The sequence below is a fragment of the Ranitomeya variabilis genome, chromosome 3 (genome assembly GCF_051348905.1).
Source record: "Ranitomeya variabilis isolate aRanVar5 chromosome 3, aRanVar5.hap1, whole genome shotgun sequence".
Lineage (NCBI taxonomy): Eukaryota > Metazoa > Chordata > Amphibia > Anura > Dendrobatidae > Ranitomeya > Ranitomeya variabilis.
In genome coordinates, this window is record NC_135234.1 from 209,400,962 (window position 1) to 209,409,980 (window position 9,019).

A 9,019-nucleotide genomic window follows, 5' to 3' on the forward strand; every position below is an offset into this window, starting at 1 on the left:
AACACGCATGCGCGAGGACTGCCGAAGGGCGTGCAGGGAAATGTAGTCCTGAACGGGAAACCGCTGCACTGCAGTGACGTGAGAAGATGAAGACAAGAGCCTAGAGAGCAGCTGTACAGCCTGCAGCGCGGACGAGTGACTGCTCTCCAGGAAGCCTTGACTTTCTATTACTGGGCGAGGACGTGCTTCAGCTCCTCCACATGCAGAATGCTGCTTTCATGCTGTTCCTAAAAAGTGATAAACAAGTCACATACTGTACATACTATGCGTCCTGTTACTCAGAAATAAGCCCTCAGAAAAAAATATGTATAATTTATGGTGCTCAGAATATGATGCCAAAACAATGATTTAGTGAAATTATTATATAAAAGTAAAATATATTTGGCTACGTGTTCACATGCAGAATTTTCACGCCATTTGCAACTTTTTTGGGCAGCTTTTTCTGGGTGTAGAATAACATTTGTGCTTTGTCCACAGTAGACGTCACCAAAAATTATCTCATTGTTTTCTATGGGTGAAAAAACGCTGAAAGAAGTGACGTGCTGCAGATTTCTAACAGGCAGCCGTTTTCCAATTCAGTCAGGGAAAAAAAACAAGCGTCTGCAGGAGGTCTCCGAAACCTCATAGCGTTCCCTGGTGCTGGAAAAAGCAGCTTTTCATTTGCGTGTGAACACAGCCTAAATTTGTTATCGCCGTAAACGTGATGTACAGAATAAAGTCCATGCTTTATTTGTGCAGCCCGAATAAAAAGCGTTAATATTTCAAATGTAACAAACAATTGCTGTTGTTTTTCTATTTCTCTCAATAAGAAGTTAACCCCTTTACCCCCAAGGGTGGTTTGCACGTTAATGACCGGGCCAATTTTTACAATTCTGACCACTGTCCTTTTATGAGGTTATAACTCTGGAACGCTTCAATGGATCCCGCTGATTCTGACATTGTTTTCTCGTGCCATATTGTACAACATGATAGTCGTAAAATTTCCTTGCCATTACTTGAGTTTATTTTTGAAAAAAACGGAAATTTGGCGAAAATTTAGCAATTTTCCAACTTTTAATTTTTAATGCCCTTAAATCACAGAGATATGTCACGCAAAATACTTAATAAGTAACATTTCCCACATGTCTACTTTACATCAGCACAATTTTAGAACCAACATTTTTTTTGTTAGGGAGTTATAAGGGTTAAAATTTGACCAGCAATTTCTAATTTTTACAACACCATTTTTTTTTTAGGGACCACATCACATTTGAAGTCACTTTGAGGGGTCTATATGATAGAAAATACCCAAGTGTGACACCATTCTAAAAACTGCACCCCTCAAGGTGCTCAAAACCACATTCAAGAAGTTTATTAACCCTTCAGGTGCTTCACAGGAGTTTTGGAATGTTTAAAAAAAATGAACATTTAACTTTTTTCACAAAATTTTTTATTCTAATCCAATTTGTTTTATTTTACCAAGGGTAACGGGAGACATTGGACCCCAAAAGTTGTACAATTTGTCCTGAGTATGCTGATACCCCATATGTGGGGGTAAACCACTGTTTGGGCGCATGGCAGAGCTCGGAAGGGAAGGAGCGCCATTTGACTTTTCAATGCAAAATTAGCTGGAATTGAGATAGGACACCACGTCACATTTGGAGAGCCCCTGATGTGCCTAAACAGTGGAAACCCCCCAAAGTGACATCATTTTGGAAAGTAGACCCCCTAGGGAACATACCTAGATGTGTGGTGAGCACTTTGAACCCCCAAGTGCTTCACAGACGTTTATAATGTAGAGCCGTATTATTTTGTATTTTCCCAAGGGTAACAGGAGAAATTGGAACCCAAAAGTTATTGTCCAATTTGTCCTGAGTATGCTTATACCCCATATGTGGGGTGAACCACTTTTTGGGCGCACGGCAGAGCTCATAAGGGAAGGAGCACCATTTTACTTTTTCAACTCAGAATTGTATGGATTGAGATCAGACGTCATGTTGCGTTTGCAGAGCCCCTGGTGTGCCTAAACAGTGGAAACCTCCCAATTCTAACTCTAACCCTAACCCCAACACACCCCAGTAGTGTAGCATCGGGTGGTTTCGTCAAACTCAATCTGACAGGTGCCCCGCCCCTATCAAGATGTATCAAAAGGGTGTAACCCCTCCTCCCCGCCCTGTCAGCAGCTGGCTCTCCTTGTCCGGCTGTCAGCTTTTGATACAGGCTGATATTGTTTGATACAGCAATTATTATACCAGTATTTGTTTTTTATATTAGATTTTTACATATTGTTAATTGGATACATTAACACAAACAGTTGTTTGTGGTACATATGTATAAAATTGTGTTTTTATAACACACGGTGCCCCGTTATACAATTATATCCTAGTTGTTTTTGGGGTCTTCTGTAAGCTGTATTTTAGAGACAGCTTGGCCACTGCACATTTAGAATGAAACAGCATATTTTTCAGCTTATAACGCAGTTTCTCATTTTCATGAGTTTTAAGAGGTCGTGTTATGTGTGATAAGGGGCTACATGCTCATGTGGTTAATAGATAAAATACAGACAAAATATACCAATTCACCAACAGTGCACGGCTTACACATAACCCGTCAATAATCAGGGGTAGATATACAATACAAGCTATAAGATGTGCTTCTGACATTTTCATAGCTAGGACCCTCTTTTATTGACAGTTTGATACTATAAACAGTACTGATCTTTGTAAAATAAAGAACGAGAGAACTTTTCAGATAAAAGTAATAAAGTTTATTGAACAAAATCAATTACATTTTCTAAAAAAGTTTTACAGTATTTTATTTTTATTAATAGTTACTTTTAACTATTCTTTTAGAGTGTCTAGTAGTTTTATATTCTTTGCCTGATATATTTCTACACAAAGCTTCAAATATTCTTTGCCTGATATATTTCTACACAAAGCTTCAAAACTATTTTGCAATTTATAAGAACTTGTTGGAATAGTGAATATAATAACGTTTGGCATATTTTATAACATGCAGCTAATGATTCTTGCTTCCAACATGTATGTATCTGGATTAAAATAAAGAATAATGACCTAGCTGATTGTTTGGGTGATATTGTAAAACCATTTATTGACATTTTGTATAGCAGATGTGTTTCTCCTGATTTTTCTAGCGCAGCGCGCTGAGCGTTACCGCTGTACTCATTTCTCATTGCTGCTAAAGAATAATGACCTAGCTGATTGTTTGGGTGATATTGTAAAACCATTTATTGACATTTTGTATAGCAGATGTGTTTCTCCTGATTTTTCTAGCGCAGCTCGCTGAGCGTTACCGCTGTACTCATTTCTCATTGCTGCTTCTGAATGTACACTATTCTCACCCATGGACGGTTTTCCTTTAAAAAATATGAATATTATTGAATATAATGTTTTACATATGTTACAGTATTTTATTTTTATTAATAGCTACTTTTAACTATTCTTTTAGAGTGTCTAGTAGTTTTATATTCTCTGCCTGATATATTTCTACACAAAGCTTCAAAACTATTTTGCAATTTATAATGTATCACAGTAGTTTCATATGAAGTTACATCTTAGGCCCCGTATAACAGATGTGTTTCTCCTGATTTTTCTAGCGCAGCTCGCTGAGCATTACCACTGTACTCTTTTCGCATTGCAGCTTCTGAATGTACAATATTCTCAACCATGGACGGTTTCCCTTTAAAAAATATGAATATTATTGAATATGTTTTACATATGTTACAGTATTTTATTTTTATTAATAGTTACTTTTATCATTATATGTTGTATTAAATAGAGTCTAGCTGGCACATTACACGTCTTGCTGAACCAGTATGTATCAGACTGCAATGGCACATCACACTGCTTGCTGTAGTGAATAGAGCTTCTATATGCGATTGCGAAACTTTCAGGCAAGTACAGTATATTCTGGACATATTATGTATAATTATTAGTTAATTTTCTCACTAAAACGATCATTTCTGCCAGAACAATGACAAATTTTGACAAAAACACTTCAATAATATAAAAATTCTTACAGAATATAAAGCAAAAACATTAATATGTATTTTAGAAACAGATGACCACTGCACATTTAGAATGAAGCAGACCCAGAGACGCCCCCACCCTGTACAGATAACAGCCATACTTGTGGCTTCTTTTTGTTAGTTTAAAAGCATATTGTTATGTATGTCTCTATCAAAAGACTACCCGGCCATTATATGTTGTATTAAGTGTAGTCTTATTTACAACTACAGCTCAGGGAGCTGACCACGGCACATTTAGAATGAAATAGCGTCAGCATAATTTTTTCAGCATGTCCCGGGTGTTGTGTATGTATGTGTGATAAACTATCAGTGTGAAACTTTCAGGAAAGTACAGTATATTCTGGACATATTATGTATAATTATTAGTTAATTTTTCACTAAAATGACACAATTGTGTTTTATAATACACCATGCTGTTTATTCATTATATGCTGTATTAAATAGAGTCTAGCTGGCACATTGAAATGAATTTGCCTCTGTAATCAGAGCAGTGTATTTTATACACAGTGTTCACATATAGTGAACATGTGTGATAACTTACCGAAGCGGTAAAAGCAAAACACAGATGTAGAAGTGCAAAAATGACAGTCACTGTATGAGTTTTAATAGACTTTAATAAAGTATGTATCAGACAGGCGTGATATTTACTAAGGCAGCTGAAATGAATTTGCCTCTGTAATCAGAGCAGTGTATTTTATACACAGTGTTCACATATAGTGAATAGTGCTTCTATATGTATTTGTGCTGAGATGTTCACATATAGTGAACAGTGCTTCTATATGTATTTGTGCTGAGAGTGCATTCTGCAACCAGAGCAATACTGCAAGCGACCAGTGTGAAACTTTCAGACAAGCACAGTATATTCTGGACATATTATGTATAATTATTAGTTAATTCTTCACTAAAATGATCATTTCTGTCCGAACAGCGGATTAAACTTGAAAATTTTTGCAAAAACTATCCTATATTAATGCTCGTATTTTTATTACACACAGCCCCAAATGAGTCACTGCTAATTTGATGCCCCAATTTTTATCATTTCAATACTATACATTAACTAAATGCTAGAGCTTATGTTACAATATTTTATCTGTTTATTTTATATCATATTAGACTTTCACATTATTTGTAGCGGTTTGTGTGGGTGCTAGATTATGTATATTCTGTGTTTCTGCACTATTATTTGTTGAAAATTTATCACTAAATCGATAATTTCTAACAACGTCGTCTTTTGTAATATGCAACAACTCATATTTGTGGCTTCTTTTTCTATTTGCAGTGTAAGCTCAGCACGGGGCTATGTTATCTTATCTAGCTTAAACAGACTAGCGGGCTACGCCCAACAAAGCATCAAAAAGAAACTTTGATGACGCAGATATAACTCAGCTAACTAAATGCTAGAGTTTCGGTTTTCCTTTAAAAATATGAATATTATTGAATAGCCTCATATCCCATCTCCGACAATAGACTCTAAGCATTTTTCATATTATTTGTAGACACTCTAACGGACATATTATGCGCAGCCCCTGTTTTGACAAGTATGAAGCGGCGTGTTTTTATACGTTCATAACAATCATAACCACTATACTGCAAACGTTTAAACGTGTATTTTATTCACAGTTCTCACAAGTCAGGTTTAGATTTATTTAAATTCAGAGGTGGTGTGTATGTACACAGGAATGATTTAGTTTAAAAGCATATAGTTCAGCGATAATGTCTGGCGTTGGGCACGCAGTTATCAATCTTTCATACGTATCACAGAAAGATTTTAGTTTGAACTGTGCGAGTTTAATTTCTGCGTACTGGCCAGCCATGGCAATAAATATTTTGATGTGTTCAGCATTCCACACAGGGGTCCCCCTGTAACAGGAATGTTCAGCAACAGGGTGTTTTTTACTAACGCGGTGCCGCGGCACTGCGCGTTTCTTTAGAGGTAGAACATTGTCAAAATCGCTAGAAGATCCCGCAAGACCAGAATCTGCAGACTGTGCAGCATGGCGTATCCGTATATTGAACGGACCTGTGGGGGACCACATACCAACAGAGAGCTGCTCATATTCTCTGTTTTCAGAAGTAACTTGTGGTATGTTATCGGTGCTATCGGACTCCTGAGTTGTGCAGGGGCTGTCGTTCAGCGCTGCAAATCTCTTTCTTGAGGCGTTCTTAGATTTTTGACAGGGAATCTTGGGAATTGGATTCCCGGTGTGTTTGGGTGGCGCGTACCCTTCCGCACGAGCCTCAACACAGATGGGCGAAAGAGGCGCTGTTCTCACAGCCACATCCGCTCTTTGGGTATGATTCTGCGCAGACCCGTAATTACAGCATTGCAAATCTCGTGGCTGAAGATCAGGCGTATCTAAAAGAAAAGATACAGGTGTCAGTTATCCGCAAAACCGTCGTAAAATTGGAAAAGATGCATGGCTGTAGTTATCCACGAAGCGGCGTAATATTTGAAAACTTACGGGCGTCCGTTACCCATGAAATCGCTGTAACAACAGTTGCATAAATCCAGTATAGGCCAGGGCAGATATATACTTCATATTATTTGTAGACACTCTAACGGACATATTATGCACAGCCCCTGTTTTGACAAGTATGAAGCGGCGTGTTTTTATACGTTCATAACAATCATAACCACTATACTGCAAACGTTTAAACGTGTATTTTATTCACAGTTCTCACAAGTCAGGTTTAGATTTATTTAAATTCAGACCCGCAGCTCCTGGTTTAATGCCCCAGCGCATTGTTCAAATGCGTCGAGACGGAGATATTCTCTTTTTCAAATAGAATTTTTCCGACCGCTAATTTACCAGTTGTAAATAAGTTATAACTAAATTATAACTACCACAGAAAAGCAAGAATCGTATGTATTTCAAGTGAACCGCCACCTTTTCTTTTGCAGAGACAGCCGCTTAACGAATTTCCACGGCTTTTAGGCGCCGCGTCATTCTTGACATCTACGATCACGACGTCTGAGTCCCGGTCTTCACACGGTTCGGGAGCACGCCAGTCTTCCGGCATATAGACCGAGGGATCCGTGTCACTATCTGTATGAGAAATTACACTTAGTACGCGTTTACATACAAAGGATTAAAGCATCCGACATAGTATAATATAGTTTTACGGTATGGGCCCTGTTTATGGTGTATCCGTTAATAATTTAGTGTTATACTGGCGACTAACTGCGTAATTTGTTTAATAATTTAACCCTATATTTATTATGACATAATTTATGTAATACAATAGTTAATAGCTGCTATAGTTTCACGCCATAGCCAGTATTTGTTCTGCATAAATCGCGTTTGGCTGTGGCGCTACGGGATTAACACAGATTATATATATATATATATATATATATATATATATATATATATATATATATATATATATATATATATATCTTTCTTACATGTGCTACAGGAAAGACCAATATCTTGCTACAGTGTTACATTGACATTTTTCCCTAGCTAAATGCAGAAAAAGCGATATCCGTCTTTCTGCCGCGTATAAACATATTTATGCCGCTGGTGCATAAATATGCTGCTGAGGTGTATAAAATAGCCTACTCTGTCAGAACTTGTGGGCGGTGTTTTGTCTTTAAATGCTGGTCAAGCGCCTCAAGTTTTGTCATACAGAATCTTAAAGACACTTTTTCACCCATCTGGACAGCTGCTCTGGGCTACTCTCTGAAAAAGTAAGTTTGCCGGTAGCGCATATTTTGTAACATAGTTTTAAGTTGTATTTATTGTCGTTATATGTAAAGTTTATTTTTGTAACATATTTTTTAAACTGTATTTATTGTCGGTATATGTAACGTTTATTTTGTAACGTTTATTTTTAATCTGTATTTATTGTCGGTATATGTAACGTTTATTTTTGTAACATATTTTTTAAACTGTATTTATTGTCGGTATATGTAACGTTTATTTTTAACATATTTTTAAACTGTATTTATTGTCGGTATATGTAACGTTTATTTTTGTAACATAGTTTTAAACTGTATTTATCGGTGGTACAGAAACAAAACTTTTCCCCCTTTTTATTTAAGATGGAATCCCAATATCAGCGCGCTCAATACAAGCCCGCGCTTACAAGCACCCCCCTAGGTATTATACCGAATATAATGTACAGGGTATCGGGTGACACGGATTAAGTAATTTATATTAATTATATATTCTTTCATTCTTTCTTATTTAAGAGGAGTGTCTGTCTCCCGATTATCGCAATAATTTCAACACGCAGAATTATGAACTCTTTGAATCCGTAGCTGCTGAAGCGTTAGAAGTTATTGGCCCTGCTCTACACCTTATCACAGGTAATTAGATTCTCCGGGAAAAATGTCAATGTAACACTGTAGCAAGATATTGGTCTTTCCTGTAGCACATGTAAGAAAGATATATATATATATATATATATATATATATATATATATATATATATATAATCTGTGTTAATCCCGTAGCGCCACAGCCAAACGCGATTTATGCAGAACAAATACTGGCTATGGCGTGAAACTATAGCAGCTATTAACTATTGTATTACATAAATTATGTCATAATAAATATAGGGTTAAATTATTAAACAAATTACGCAGTTAGTCGCCAGTATAACACTAAATTATTAACGGATACACCATAAACAGGGCCCATACCGTAAAACTATATTATACTATGTCGGATGCTTTAATCCTTTGTATGTAAACGCGTACTAAGTGTAATTTCTCATACAGATAGTGACACGGATCCCTCGGTCTATATGCCGGAAGACTGGCGTGCTCCCGAACCGTGTGAAGACCGGGACTCAGACGTCGTGATCGTAGATGTCAAGAATGACGCGGCGCCTAAAAGCCGTGGAAATTCGTTAAGCGGCTGTCTCTGCAAAAGAAAAGGTGGCGGTTCACTTGAAATACATACGATTCTTGCTTTTCTGTGGTAGTTATAATTTAGTTATAACTTATTTACAACTGGTAAATTAGCGGTCGGAAAAATTCTA

General features: G+C 36.9%; 1 long non-coding RNA gene across 1 annotated transcript; it reads left to right on the forward strand.

The window, feature by feature from the left end:
- The first annotated feature begins 7,673 nt into the window (after positions 1-7,673).
- LOC143818077 (uncharacterized) lies at positions 7,674-8,777 on the forward strand. Its single transcript, XR_013224296.1, has 3 exons — positions 7,674-7,721; positions 8,226-8,342; positions 8,757-8,777. It is a non-coding gene; the product is annotated as an uncharacterized LOC143818077 (long non-coding RNA).
- Positions 8,778-9,019: the final 242 nt, after the last annotated feature.